Here is a 14,421-nt window from a genome sequence, read left to right as displayed (position 1 = left end):
TTCGCGACCGACACATCACTAGAGCAGATTAACGGTGTGCAGCTCCCTGAAGGGAGGCTGTCAGACCTTCAGGGAGGCATAACATAGCTGTCTGGATGTAACACCGAACAGACAGCACAACCAAGCTGGGGCCAGTAACACCTAGAGAGACGGGACCCGGCACTTGTAATCGTGGACTAAAAGGGGAGCAGTCGCCAGATCACAGGACTGAGCACAGGAGTTCAGTTGGCCGCGGCAGCAGAGAGGGAGCCTGGGGAGATGGGACAGAGGTCCGACCCATGAGAGGCCCAGGCTGCCAGCCTGTACAGGCCAGGACCGGGGGAGAGTACAGAGTTGTGCATGGAGGAGAAAGGACACAGATTACCAAACCGGATCCAGTCTCTGACCTGCCCGGGAAGTGACCGGAGTCTCTGATGGTGAGGACCAGCACCCGGGGTGTGACACCTCCTGAACCAGTAAAGTGACTGGAACCTGCACCCGGTGACTAAGTAACTGCCGCCGCCCTGCGCTCTGGCGCTTCTGTGGACTGCCACCCTCGTTCTCACCAACCTCCCGGGATACCCCGCTCCACCCGTGAGGAGCGATACTATCCCGGCTGCACAAAACACCTGCCCCGGAGAGAGACTGTGCAGCGGCGGCTAGTTCCTGGCCGCATACCGCGGCAAAGCATCACCACTCCCCATCCAGTACTGCCCTTGGTAGAGGACTAGTCGCAGGAAGGGTTGGCGGCGGAACAGGCCGAGACCCCAGTCACCACTGCAATTGGTGATGCGCTTCCCAGGGGCCTGTCACCCTTATTCCATACCCATCTGTACTGTTTGTTTGCTGTTCTTCTTTAAAATGTAGCTGACGGGGTCATGGAGCCGGGTGAGGCCAGTCACAGCTACACCAAGGAACCACTTGCTCGGTGACGAGTATCCTATGCCCCGTGGACGCTACACATGCATGTGCGCTATGTGTGTGTATGTGCTTGGTGTATCCATGTGTGTCTGCTTTGGGTGTATACAGTGTGTCCTCCCATATCCTGTCCACCGCCATTAAATTGAGAACGGCGGCAGCTATAGGCATAGAAGTGGTGTCTAGGTATAGTAAAGTAGCCATGCACTACGCAATGAAACCACCTATAGCGCCACCTGGTGGAAAACAACGGAGTTAGCATTTTTATCTCAAAACTGGAACAAGATAGAGAAAAAAAGTGAATTACAAAGTTGTAGGGCATCATAAAGTCAATATGAATCGACACCTTAGTTACAGAAATGCTATGATTAGAACGTGTAAAACTCACAAGGCTGCGGACATGAAGCGATACCTCATGGAGACCTTCCTACAAGTCATTGGGTATGGTGGCTGCTTGGAGTGGCCTCCACGCTCACCTGACCTGACCCCAGTGGACTTCTGTGAGGTCAAATCAAACAGCAGGTGTATGCGACACCTCCACCAACATTGCAGGACCTACGACGTATCGTGATAGGTGCTAACAGCGGCAATGTAATATAGCCGACATCTGTACTGTGTGGAGCGGGCTCAGCTCCTGAGCCTGCTTCAAATACTCTGACACTCTCCATGACGTAATCGTATATCATGGAGCATGGAGTATAAGATCTATTTGTGAACTTTAGGGCAAGTCCTGCTTTGTCTGATGTGGCCTCTGAACTGCTTTCTCCACAGATCGCTCCAGGTGATTGACAGATCTCTCGCTATGTACGCTCATGTGAGAAACCTATCAATTAATGGGAGCCGTGCAACCAAGCTGTGCTGTCAGGGAGAGGAGTCCGGTCCTGCAGAAATCATCTCATGTGAATGTATATCATCTTTATGGCTGTATGATCAAGGCTGCCCAGCCCCGAATTACATTATTACAGCACTACCTTTTATTACATATTACATTAAAGATTTTTGCCACCTACTCTAAAAGCAGCATAACATTGGGACAGAGATCCTGATTCCAGCGATGTGTCACTTACTGGGCTACTTAGTGTAGTTTTGATAAAATCAGTTTAATCAGCAGTAGATCATCATTACAGATCTACTTGCTGTGCTGCCAGGTAGTCCAGCATATTCCTGAGCTCTGTATAACTGCTAGATCTGCAGCAGAGAAAACATTGATTTTATCAAAATGACAGCAAACAGCTCAGTAAGTAATATCGCTGGAATCAGGGTCTCTGTCTCTACATTATGCTGCTCTCAGATGAGGGAGACAGAGACCCTTATGCTAGTCAGACCTGCTAGGTTCAGAAAACCTGTACATTAGGTTTGCTAGAGTGTACATGTATAATGAGGAGAAGGTCACAAGTGAGCGGTGTATGGCGGTATTATGTATTGTATACGCCTGGAGTATGGAGTTCTAGAGCAGCAGTAGATATGGTGGGCTGCCATATAGCGAATTATGTACGTCCATCTTATACCGCATCTGTAACACCCCACATCTCCTAAAAGCTGTTACTCCAGTTGATATTGCTGCCTGGACCTACATAGGATCTACAGTGGAACCTTGCTTTAAAGGGGTTATCCGGCTTATTTTGCTTTTTTATTATTATCTCCCTATTGGGCTACATTGGGGCAGGTAAGTAGATCGTGACTACTTACCTGCCCTGCCCCTCTCCCCCGGCTCAGAGTGGTCATGTGACTGATTTTGCTGCTTCCGGTCATTTCATGTCAACAGAGGCAGGACCATGTTGACATGCAAATCAGTGAACAGCATGTTGCCGCCCTCCCTGCTGCTTAGTGGGCAGGTATAGTGCGATGAGTACCCGCCCCCTCTCACACACTCCGTAGTCTCCCTCCCAGTCTCCTGTGCCCAGCTACGTGTGACCTGATATTCCAGCCGATTCAGTGTCCAGTTCAATAAGGCAAGGAACAAGAAAGTTGCACGCTTGCTTTCAGGGACACTATCAGCGCTGTGTCCCCAGCGCTTTATCATGTTTAGTGCTCAACGCCCTGGGAACTGTCCCCCCCCCCCACTCCCCAACCGTCCCCGTGCGCGCTGTAGCTTAACAGTATGGAGAGGTCTCCCCCGTGCGCAGTGTCTCCTCAGTATGGAACGGACTCCCCTGTGCGCGCTTTATCTCATTAGTATGAAAAGCCGGCTTTGCAGAGCGATCAGCTGATTGTTCTCTCTCTTGATCAGCTGATCGCTCTGGTAAGCCGGCGGCCGGCTTTTCAGAGCGATCAGCTGATCACCCAGCGGCCAGCTTTTCATCTCATCGCTCTCGAAAGCTGGCCCCTGGGCGATCATTTCAGTTTAAAACCTGCGTTGGGGGGTTAGAGAGAGAGAGGAACTGATTTTACATGATTTCGGACGTTCTGCTGGACATGCTCAGTAAAACGTTACGGATTCCTGCACTGGAATCCGTTGCGTGACGCAGGATAACAGAATCCTGCACCATAGACTTACATTATGCCTCCTGATGGATTCCAACGGAATCCTGCGGAGTGCGTTTTTTTGCCGCAACAAAAAAACGTTGCATGCTGCGTCCCTCCCACTCGGTCAGTCAGTAAACGACTGATGCGCCACGCGGCGGATGCCACGCAGGGTCATCAGTCACAATCCTCTGCTCATACAAGTCTATGGGAAACGGAATCCGCCAAACGGATTGCATTCGTTATCAGAGCGGCGGATTGTGACTGGTCTTAAACAACGAAAATGTGAACATAGCACTGATCTCCTGCATCTCGGACCTGCACTCAGTTGGAAGAGGGAAGAGAGAGCACAGAGTGTGGCAGAAAGCGCACAGGGAGGGAAGAGGGAGCACGGGATTATGGGAGACAGAGCACAAGGGGGGAAAGAGAGAGCACGGGATTGGGGGAGAGAGCACGGGTGGGGTAAGAGATGAACGGGAGTGTGGGAGAGAGCACAGGGGGGACAGAGCAGAAGGGGGGAGGGAGAGCACATGGGGGGGAGAGCACGGGGGAAGAAAAGGGAATTTTGTTTACTTACCGTAAATTCCTTTTCTTCTAGCTCCAATTGGGAGACCCAGACAATTGGGTGTATAGCTTATGCCTCCGGAGGCCACACAAAGTATTACACTAAAAGTGTAAAGCCCCTCCCCTTCTGCCTATACACCCCCCGTGCATCACGGGCTCCTCAGTTTTGGTGCAAAAGCAAGAAGGAGGAAAAAATTATAAACTGGTTTAAAGTAAATTCAATCCGAAGGAATATCGGAGAACTGAAACCATTCAAGATGAACAACATGTGTACACAAAGAACAACAGCCCGAAGGGAACAGGGGCGGGTGCTGGGTCTCCCAATTGGAGCTAGAAGAAAAGGAATTTACGGTAAGTAAACAAAATTCCCTTCTTCTTTGTCGCTCCATTGGGAGACCCAGACAATTGGGACGTCCAAAAGCAGTCCCTGGGTGGGTAAATAATACCTCATAATAGAGCCGTAAACGGCTCCGTCCTACAGGTGGGCAACTGCCGCCTGAAGGACTCGCCTACCTAGGCTGGCATCTGCCGAAGCATAGGTATGCACCTGATAGTGTTTCGTGAAAGTGTGCAGGCTCGACCAGGTAGCTGCCTGACACACCTGCTGAGCCGTAGCCTGGTGCCGCAATGCCCAGGACGCTCCCACGGCTCTGGTAGAATGGGCCTTCAGCCCTGAGGGAACCGGAAGCCCAGCAGAACGGTAAGCTTCGAGAATTGGTTCCTTGATCCACCGAGCCAGGGTTGATTTGGAAGCCTGTGACCCTTTACGCTGGCCAGCGACAAGGACAAAGAGTGCATCCGAGCGGCGCAGGGGCGCCGTACGAGAAATGTAGAGTCTGAGTGCTCTCACCAGATCTAACAAGTGCAAATCCTTTTCACATTGGTGAACTGGATGAGGACAAAAAGAGGGTAAGGAGATATCCTGATTGAGATGAAAGGGGGATACCACCTTAGGGAGAAAATCCGGAACCGGACGCAGAACCACCTTGTCCTGGTGAAACACCAGGAAAGGGGCTTTGCATGACAGCGCTGCTAGCTCAGACACTCTCCGAAGTGATGTGACTGCTACTAGGAAGACCACTTTCTGCGAAAGGCGTGAAAGAGAAATATCCTTCATTGGCTCGAAAGGTGGCTTCTGAAGAGCCATCAGCACCCTGTTCAGATCCCAGGGTTCTAACGGCCGCTTGTAAGGAGGGACTATGTGACAAACCCCCTGCAGGAACGTGCGTACCTGTGGAAGTCTGGCTAGGCGCTTCTGGAAAAACACAGAGAGTGCTGAGACTTGTCCCTTAAGGGAGCCGAGCGACAAACCTTTTTCCAATCCGGATTGAAGGAAGGAAAGAAAGGTGGGCAAGGCAAATGGCCAGGGAGAAAAACCCTGATCAGAGCACCAAGATAAGAATATCCTCCACGTCCTGTGGTAGATCTTGGCGGACGTTGGTTTCCTAGCCTGTCTCATAGTGGCAATGACCTCATGAGATAACCCTGAAGACGCTAGGATCCAGGACTCAATGGCCACACAGTCAGGTTGAGGGCCGCAGAATTCAGATGGAAAAATGGCCCTTGAGACAGCAAGTCTGGTCGGTCTGGTAGTGCCCACGGTTGACCCACCGTGAGATGCCACAGATCCGGGTACCACGACCTCCTCGGCCAGTCTGGAGCGACGAGGATGGCGCGGCAACAGTGCCAGAGGAGGAAACACATAAGGGAGTTGAAACTGCGACCAATCCTGAACTAAGGCGTCTGCCGCCAAAGCTCTGTGATCTTGAGACCGTGTCGGGACCTTGTTGTTGTGCCGGGACGCCATTAGGTCGACGTCCGGCATCCCCCAGCGGCAACAGATCTCCTGAAACACGTCCGGGTGAAGGGACCATTCCCCTGCGTCCATGCCCTGGCGACTGAGAAAGTCTGCTTCCCAGTTTTCTACGCCCGGGATGTGAACTGCGGATATGGTGGAGGCTGTGGCTTCCACCCATAGCAGAATCCGCCGGACTTCCTGGAAGGCTTGCCGACTGCGTGTCCCGCCTTGGTGGTTGATGTATGCCACCGCTGTGGAGTTGTCCGACTGAATTCGGATCTGTTTGCCTTCCAGCCACGGCTGGAACGCCTTTAGGGCAAGATATACTGCCCTTATCTCCAGAACATTGATCTGAAGGGAGGACTCTGTCTGAGTCCAAGTACCCTGAGCCCTGTGGTGGAGAAAGACCGCTCCCCACCCTGACAGGCTCGCGTCCGTCGTGACCACCGCCCAGGATGGGGGCAGGAAGGATTTCCCCTTCGACAGAGAAGTGGGGAGAAGCCACCACTGAAGGGAAGCCTTGGCTGCCCGAGAAAGGGAGACGTTCCTGTCGAGGGACGTCTACTTCCTGTCCCATTTGCGGAGAATGTCCCATTGAAGTGGGCGGAGATGAAACTGCGCAAAAGGAACTGCCTCCATTGCTGCTACCATCTTCCCTAGGAAGTGCATGAGGCGCCTCAGGGGGTGTGACTGGCCTTGAAGGAGAGATTGCACCCCTGTCTGTAGTGAACGCTGTTTGTTCAGCGGAAGCTTCACTATCGCTGAGAGAGTATGAAACTCCATGCCAAGATATGTCAGTGATTGGGCCGGTGTCAAATTTGACTTTGGAATGTTGATGATCCACCCGAAACTCTGGAGAGTCTCCAGAGCAATGTTCAGGCTGTGTTGGCATGCCCCTTGAGAGGGTGCCTTGACAAGTAGATCGTCTAAGTAAGGGATCACCGAGTGTCCCTGAGAGTGTAGGATTGCCACCACTGTTGCCATAACCTTGGTGAAAACCCGTGGGGCTGTCGCCAGGCCAAAGGGCAGTGCCACGAACTGAAGGTGTTCGTCCCCTATGGCGAAACGCAGGAAGCGCTGATGCTCTGGTGCAATCGGTACGTGGAGATAAGCATCTTTGATGTCGATTGATGCTAGGAAATCTCCTTGGGACATTGAGGCGATGACGGAGCGGAGCGATTCCATCCGGAACCGCCTGGTTTTCACATGCTTGTTGAGCAGTTTTAGGTCCAGAACAGGACGGAAGGATCCGTCCTTTTTTGGCACCACGAACAGGTTGGAGTAAAAACCGTGACCCCGTTGCTGAAGAGGAACAGGGATCACCACTCCTTCCGCCTTCAGAGTGCACACCGCCTGCAGAAGAGCATCGGCTCTTTCGGGGGGCGGAGATGTTCTGAAGAAACGAGTCGGAGGACGAGAGCTGAACTCTATCCTGTAACCTTGAGAGAGAATGTCTCTCACCCATCGGTCTTTTACCTGTGGCAGCCAGGCGTCGCAAAAGCGGGAGAGCCTGCCACCGACCGAGGATGCGATTTGAGGAGGCCGAAAGTCATGAGGAGGCCGCTTTGGGAGCGGCTCCTCCGGCGGTCTTTTTAGGACGTGACTTAGACCGCCATGAATCGGAGTTCCTCTGATCTTTCTGAGGCCTTTTGGACGAGGAGAATTGAGACCTGCCCGCGGTCCGAAAGGACCGAAACCTCGATTGTACCTTCCGTGGTTGAGGTCTGTTTGGTTTGGACTGGGGTAAGGATGAGTCCTTTCCCTTGGATTGTTTAATGATTTCATCCAATCGCTCACCAAACAAGCGGTCGCCAGACAATGGCAAACCGGTTAAGAACTTTTTGGAAGCAGAGTCTGCCTTCCATTCACGTAGCCACATGGCCCTGCGGACTACCACCGAATTGGCGGATGCTACCGCCGTACGGCTCGCAGAGTCCAGGATAGCATTAATGGCGTAGGACGCAAACGCCGACGCCTGAGTGGTTAAGGACACCACCTGCGGGGCAGATGTACGTGTTACTGCATTAATCTGCGCCTGACAAGCTGAGATAGCTTGGAGTGCCCATACGGCTGCGAATGCTGGAGCAAACGACGCGCCGATAGCTTCATAGATGGATTTCAACCATAGTTCCATCTGTCTGTCAGTGGCATCTTTGAGTGAAGCCCCATCTTCCACTGCCACTATGGATCTGGCCGCCAGTCTGGAGATTGGAGGGTCCACCTTAGGACACTGAGTCCAGCCCTTGACAACATCAGGGGGGAAAGGATAACGTGTATCCTTAAGGCGCTTGGAAAAACGTTTGTCTGGACAGTCTCAGTTTTTCTGGACTGCCTCTCTGAAGTCAGAGTGATCCAGAAACGTATTCAGTGTACGCTTGGGAAACCTGAAACGGAATTTCTCCTGAGAAGCTGACTCCTCAATTGTAGGAGCTGGGGGAGAAATATCCAACACCTGATTGATGGTTGCTATAAGGTCATTCACTACGGCGTCACCTTCAGGTGTATCTAGATTGAGAGCGGCTTCAGGATCAGAATCCTGATCTGTTACCTCCGCTTCATCCTCCAGAGAGTCTTCCTGCTGAGACCCTGAACAGTGTGATGAGGTGGAGGGAATTTCCCAGCGAGCCCGCTTAGGCGGTCTGGGACTGCGGTCCATGTCAGAGACCTCACCCTGTGACCTATGGGTCATCCCAGGGGCACTTTGCTGTTCCAATTGAGGGGGACCAGGGGACAAAGATTGAACAGTGCCCGGGGCCTGAGTCACCGGTCTGGACTGTAGGGCTTCTAGTATTTTAGCAGACCATTTATCCATACTCTCAGACAGTTTGTCAGCAAAAGCTGCAAACTCCGTCCCTGTCACCTGGACAGTGGTAGCAGGTGGTTCCACCTGGGCCACCTGTAGCAGAGTCTCCGGCTGAGTAAGTGCCACAGGGGCCGAGCATTGCACACAATGAGGGTCAGTGGAACCTGCCGGTAGTATAGCTGCACATGAGGTACAGGTTGCAAAGTACGCCTGTGCTTTGGCACCCTTGCTTTTTGCGGACGACATGCTGTTGTCTCCTCTGAGAACAATCCAGGAGGGTATATAGCCAAAAAACAACAGAGCGACCGTACAGTGCAAAAGTATATCCTATAAGCCTATATATATATATACACTTCGGCACTCAGTGGGGCCAGCACCACAGGTGCTGCTTACCGACCGCTCAGAGCGGTTGTGTGATCACCAGATTCCCTGCATGGGTCTCCCTGTGTTGTCTCTCCTCTCCAGCGTCTGAATCGCTGACAGGAATGGCTGCCGGCGTTCTGTGGGGAGGAGGGGACCGTGGGCGTGCCCAAGAAAAGTGCGGGAATCTAGTGCCCCAGTGAACTGAGTGAGGGGGGAGGAGGATACTAATGTATGCTCCAGCCCTCGGCGCTGACGATCTGTGCAGCGTCCCGCCCTTCCCCTGACTGGCAGGCCTGTGGGCGGGAATATGCGACACTAGGCCGCAGAAGCCGGGGACTAAAGTTATAAGCGCGGCCGGCCATAAGCGCGGCCGCGCGGTAGTCCCCGGCGCACTAACACACCCAGCAGTGCTGCAATGTGTATGGCACAAGCGCTCCATGCGCGGTAGTCCCCGGCGCACTAACACACCCAGCAGTGCTGCAATGTGTATGGCACCAGCGCTCCATGCGCTGTCCCCACGGGGACACAGAGTAACTCACAGTAGCAGGGCCTTGTCCCTGACGATACCCGGCTCCTATCCAGCAGATTCCCAGGGGCTGCGGAGGGAGCACGGTCCCTGTGCCTGGAGACCGATTAGGATCCCACTTCACCCAGAGCCCATTAAGGGATGGGGAAAGAAAACAGCATGTGGCTCCTGCCTGTGTACCCGCAATGGGTACCTCAACCTTAACAGCACCGCCGACACAGTGGGGTGAGAAGGGAGCATGCTGGGGGCCCTGTTATGGGCCCTCTTTTCTTCCATCCGACCTAGTCAGCAGCTGCTGCTGACTAAGCTGTGGAGCTATGCGTGGATGTCTGCCTCCTTCGCACAAAGCATAAAAACTGAGGAGCCCGTGATGCACGGGGGGTGTATAGGCAGAAGGGGAGGGGCTTTACACTTTTAGTGTAATACTTTGTGTGGCCTCCGGAGGCATAAGCTATACACCCAATTGTCTGGGTCTCCCAATGGAGCGACAAAGAAATGAATGGGAGTGTGGGAGACATGCACAGGGGGGAAGAAAGAGCACGGGAATGTGGGAGAGAGCACAGAGGAGAAGACTGAGCACGGCATTGTGGGGGATAAGAGCACAGGGAAGAGAGAGCACGGGGGGGGGAGAGCACGAGAGGAGGGAAGAGAGAGCATGGGAGGGGGGAAGAGAACGCACAAGAGAAGGGAAGAGAGAGCATGCACTGCACTGTTTTCCCAGCCAATGGGGAACGTTCTGTTCTTCATTGATTGGGAAAGTGAGTATGGATAGTTGTGAGACCCCCTTCTTGAATTACGCCGGACCATATTTGATTGTTCTTTCTAATAAATTGGTGAAAAAGGGAATGTGTTAGGGAGTGTTTTTTTTTTCAAATAAAAAATTTTTTTTATTTTTTTTTACTACTGACTGGGCTAGTAATGTCGGGTATCTGATAGACGCCATGACATCACTAATGCCAGGGCTTGATGCCAGGTGACATTACACAGCTGATATTAACCCCATATATTACCCAGTTTGCCACTGCACAAGGGCAACGGGATGAGCCAGGGCGAAGCGCCAGGATTGACGCATCTAAAGGATGTGCCACTTCTGGGGCGGCTGCGGCCTGCTATTTTTAGGCTGGGGAGTGTACAATAACGGTGGACCCTCCCTAGTCTGAGAATATCAGACCACAGCTGTCCGCTTTACCTTGGCTGGTGGTCCCATTTGGGAAGAACCCACTTTTTTTTTAATTATTTATTTAATTTAAAATAACAGCGTGGGGTGCCCTCTGTTTTGGATTACCAGCCAAGGTGAAGCTGCCAGCTGTGGTCCGCAGGCTGCTGCTGTCTGCTTTACCTGAGCTGGCTACAAAAGATAGGGGGGGACCGCAGGTCGGTATTTTTTAATTATATATTTTTTGGCTAAATACAAGGCTAAACACCCTTTAGTGCCACATGAAAGGCACTAAAGGGTGCAAGATTACAAAATGTAGGGGAGTGGGACATTATATATATATATATATTTCTCATATATTATCTATCCCTCTATCTATCCCTTCATTCATTCATCCCTCTGTCTCTCTATCTATATCTACCCATCTATATATCTATCTAGCTGCTTCCATTTTTTTTGCAGTACGCAATGAAATGGAAATGAAAGCGAACTCACGGACCTGCATTATGCTAGTAGTGACATAGGCATGCTGCGATATTTGACAGCATGACCAAAATATCAAGTAGCCCAAGGAAAAAATAGTGGTCAAGGTTTTTCACAAAAATCTGCAGTAACTATATTTTATAGATTATTATTATCACACTATTTATTGCATGGCGCTTCACAGTGCAGATAAGTGAATCCTCACATCACATGCAGCAGACACTGAGTTGTCAACAGTCAGATTGGTCATGTGACCACTCTTATGCAATCTGCACATTCCACATTCTGAGCCCAATGTGTCAATTCATATAGTGACACATAGATAAGCCTGGACAAGCTATGTGCAAATTTATATATATATATATATATATATATATATATATTATATATATATATATATAATATATATCTACATCCTCTAGTTGCAGAGGGTGCCTTGTCCATTTATGGTTTGTTCCAGCAGCCCATTTACCATCAGGTTGTCCTGGTTCCTCAACATCTGACGCGGACCTTGTTAATCCGGGCGACGTCCGAGCCGGCATGACTCTCTTTGTTCGTGACACTCTCATGTTTATTGAGGTAGGCATTATAGTGTTAGGGGTCTTGCCTAAGGGCCCCCACTGGTATACTGGTGGATGTGCACTTTAACCACTATGCTATAACAGCCACCAGAAGGTAGGTATTATAGTGTTTAGAGGCTTTTTTTTTTTTTTTTACCCAAGCTATATGGCAGGGCCAGGATCTGAACCCCAGTCTCCCATGTGGGAGGCAGTGTGGGAGGCAGTGCACTTCACCACTACACTATACCAGCCACTATACCTACGTCCAGGTGGGAGACCCCAGAAAAAGTGGTGGAGAATGAAAGGGCTAAAATCCTGTGGGACTTCAAGATCCAGACAGATAAGCAAGTGGTAGCTAACCAACCACATATAGTAATAGTAGACAAGGGTCAGAAGACAGCAATGATAATAGATGTGGCAGTGTCTAATGACAGCAACATCAGAAAGAAGGAATATGAGAAGCTGGAGAAATACCAGGGCCTTAAAGAACAACTGGAGAAGATGTGGAAGGTGAAGGTAACAGTGATTCCAGTGGTGATAGGAGCACTTGGAGCAGTGACCCCTAAGTTGGAAAAATGGCTGCAACAGATTCCAGGAGCAACATCTGTGCTCTCTGTCCAGAAAAGCGCAGTGCTGGGAACAACTAAGATCCTGCGCAGAACCCTCAAACTCCCAGGCCTCTGGTAGAGGACCCGAGAATGAGGAAGGACAAATAACCACCCACAGGGGGTGAGAAGGTAATTTTTTTTTTTTTAATTTAATTTTTTTTTTTTATACATACATATACACACACACACACACACACACACACACACACACACACAAACACACGAGGGGTGATCCAAAAGTAATGCTAATCGGTTATTTCTATTGCACACAGAAATTATAATAAAATGTTTTCTTCTCGCTTAGGTACCACTAGTCCAGGGAAAAAAAAACCAAAACACTTAAATAGGCCACGATTCCCGGGAGCTACATTCATTTGAATATGAACTGCCGAGGAGTGAACATCAAAATGGAAAAAAACAAGCTCAGAGCTGCCATCAAATACCTCTGCTTGAAAAAAATGACTACCAAAGACATAATACACAGCGACTTGGTGGAAACATTGGGGGACTCTTCTCCTCCATATTCCACAGTTGCACGTTGGGCCCAGGAATTTAAGCTGGGAAGAACATCGACGGAAGATGAACATCGTGAAGGACGCCCATCCACGTCCCTCAATGAAGAAAACGTGAAAAAAGTTGAAGAAGTTGTATTGGCAGATCGAAGAGTGACTATCAGGCATGTAGCTGAGGTCACAGGGATCTCATATGGCAGTATTCAAAGAATCCTTGCAAAAGAATTGCATATGAGAAAGGTCTCCGCGCGTTGGGTGCCAAAAATGTTAACCGACGAGCAAAAGAAGAAACGAGTAGACATTTCAATAGCAAATCTCGAAAAGTTCCAAGCAGACAAGGAGAATTTTTTGTCACATTTTTTGACCATGGGACGAGACCCGGATCCACCACTTTGATCCCGAAACTAAACAACAATCAATGACATGGAAACGAGCCGACGCCGAAGAAATTCAAAGTGTCAAGCTCAGCAGGGAAGGTTATGGCGTCCGTTTTTTGGGACGCTGAAGGAATTATTATGGTGGACTATTTGGAGAAGGGAGCCACTATTACGGGCTCCTACTACGCAGAACGAAGATTGCGGGAGACTATCAAGAAGAAAAGGCGCGGCAAACTGTGGGCTGGAGTGCTGTTTCACCAAGATAACGCGCCAGCTCACAAAGCTGCAGTTGCCATGGCAACCATTCAAGAAGCGGGCTTTGAACTGGTGGAACACCCCCCTATTCGCCAGATCTAGCCCCCAGTGACTTCTCTCTCTTTCCTCGCCTCAAGGAACACCTACGGGGCAAGAAATTTGACGACAATAGCGACGTGATAACTGCTGTTAGCGATTTTTTTAAGGGTCAAGATCAAGAATTTTTTTCGAAGGGAATTCTAAGTTTAGAAAAGAGATGGACTAAATGTATAGACTTGTTAGGAGACTATGTAGAAAAATAAATTTTTTTTTTTAATATATTCATTGTGTTTATTATTGATTATCATTACTTTTAGATCACCCCTCGTATATATACACAGACACACATAACTGACACAAAACACACACACACACGTACCATACATACATGGCGTAGATATCTACTATGGACTCACATTAGATGCTATATATAGTCTTCATTACACAGTATTCATCTATATATATAATTGCCTTTTTCTGTCTGTCTTGCTCCAAAATTGTGTCACCGTGACAGTGTCATAAAAGTGACAACTGTCGGATTGGCCGCTGGGTTCGCCCTGGCCCCGCCCCCCCACGGATTGGCCGCTTGCCTCGGCCTGGCCCCGCCCCCTGCATGGATTAGCCGCTCGCCCCGGCCCTCCGCACGCATCGCCCGCTCCAGCGTACACATGTGCAGGGAGCCGGCATACGCTGACGCCTCGCCCGCTCAGCCCCACTCCAGCGTACACCGGCTCCCGGTACACATGTGCAGGGAGCCGGCATACGCTGATGCCTCGCCCGCTTGCCCCCGCCACACGTTGGCACACTCGGCCCCGCCCCCGGCGGACATAACCTTACGATGCTGGGATCGTGACGGAGCCGGTGTACGCTGGTAACCATGATACACATCGCGTAACTATAGGAAGCGCTTCCCTTAGTTACCCGATGTGTATCATGGTTACCAGCGAACACCGGCTCCCGGTACACATGTGCAGGGAGCCGGCATACGCTGCGGTCAATAATGAAATGTCATGCAGC

Source organism: Anomaloglossus baeobatrachus, chromosome 5, assembly GCF_048569485.1.
Source record: "Anomaloglossus baeobatrachus isolate aAnoBae1 chromosome 5, aAnoBae1.hap1, whole genome shotgun sequence".
NCBI classification, from domain to species: Eukaryota; Metazoa; Chordata; class Amphibia; order Anura; family Aromobatidae; genus Anomaloglossus; species Anomaloglossus baeobatrachus.
The sequence above is the reverse complement of the archived record's forward strand: the minus strand, read 5'-3'. Positions refer to the sequence as shown.